Genomic DNA, 1,059 nt, shown 5'->3' on the forward strand with positions numbered 1-1,059 from the left:
AAAATGTTCACGTTTCTCCAACGTTGTCTTCCCAACAGTTTCACTAACATCTACACTGGATGGCCAGGAAGCGTTCGCGATGTCTTCTCCGGCGCTGATAATTGGCGTCTGTCTTGTGTATCGGATTCAGCACCACATACGAAAGTGACCCAGATTGGATTTGAAAATATCGGATTTGTGCCGTTCACACTGTCAGACCATGATTGGATAGATGGGTCGCATAGGGTCAAAAAAGTTGGCTTTGCCTGCAGTGTGAACGTAGCCTAACAGAAGCAGAGTATCCATGAATGGCCTTTAGGGGGAGCAAGGAGCACCACTGAGCTATGCTGGAAAAAATAAACATGAAACACACAGACAGGTGTGCAATACTCTAATCCTGTGTGTGTATATGTTTGTTACAGAGCAGTCAGCTGATCCATGTGCTGTGTACTCATCAGTGAGAGCAGGTAACATTTACATACAGGAGTATTTAAATAAAGGTCAGAGGTGAACAGCTGACATCAGTGATGTTTGTCTCTGAACAGGAAGCTGAGGACACACTCGGTCTGATGGACAACCTTCATCCTTCACTCTGCTCCTCTTTCAGAGCCTGCTGAGGCGTCATCAGTTATTCCTGAATCTTCATTAGACAGTGTTGATCATGGAGGAGAAGATTTGTACTTTAAGTATTAGTTTTGCTGTTTTCATTCTTCTACAAACATGTGAATGACTTTAAAGGATCCATATATATGTATTAAAGGATGGACCTGTGTTTTATAAAAGTTTGTTTAAAAGAATCCCAGATGTGTCTGAATCTGTGTTTGTTACATCTAACAGCCTGTGTCAGTCAGTCCCTGTGAGGTCCTGATGTGTCTCAGACAGAGCTGAGTCCTGCAGTCCTGGGTGAATTGATAATGGAGCTGCTGGTTGGTACTTTGCTGTCCTAAACACATCAAAGTTAGTGGTAGTAAATGGACAGTCAGTGACTTCCTGACCCACTCACAATCAGCAGTGCAACTTTAGTATGTTTAATGGAGGTATGCATGGTTTTATCTTCATACTGTGAATAATTTCAGACTG

General features: G+C 42.7%; 1 long non-coding RNA gene across 1 annotated transcript; it reads left to right on the forward strand.

The window, feature by feature from the left end:
• Nucleotides 1–173: 173 nt before the first annotated feature.
• LOC102311905 lies at nt 174–773 on the forward strand. The gene is made up of 2 exons (XR_001336074.2): nt 174–446; nt 525–773. It is a non-coding gene; the product is annotated as an uncharacterized LOC102311905 (long non-coding RNA).
• The last annotated feature ends 286 nt before the right edge of the window (nt 774–1,059 follow it).

The sequence above is a fragment of the Haplochromis burtoni genome, unplaced genomic scaffold, assembly GCF_018398535.1.
Source record: "Haplochromis burtoni strain Fernald_Lab_line unplaced genomic scaffold, NCSU_Asbu1 Contig_7203, whole genome shotgun sequence".
Taxonomy (NCBI): domain Eukaryota; kingdom Metazoa; phylum Chordata; class Actinopteri; order Cichliformes; family Cichlidae; genus Haplochromis; species Haplochromis burtoni.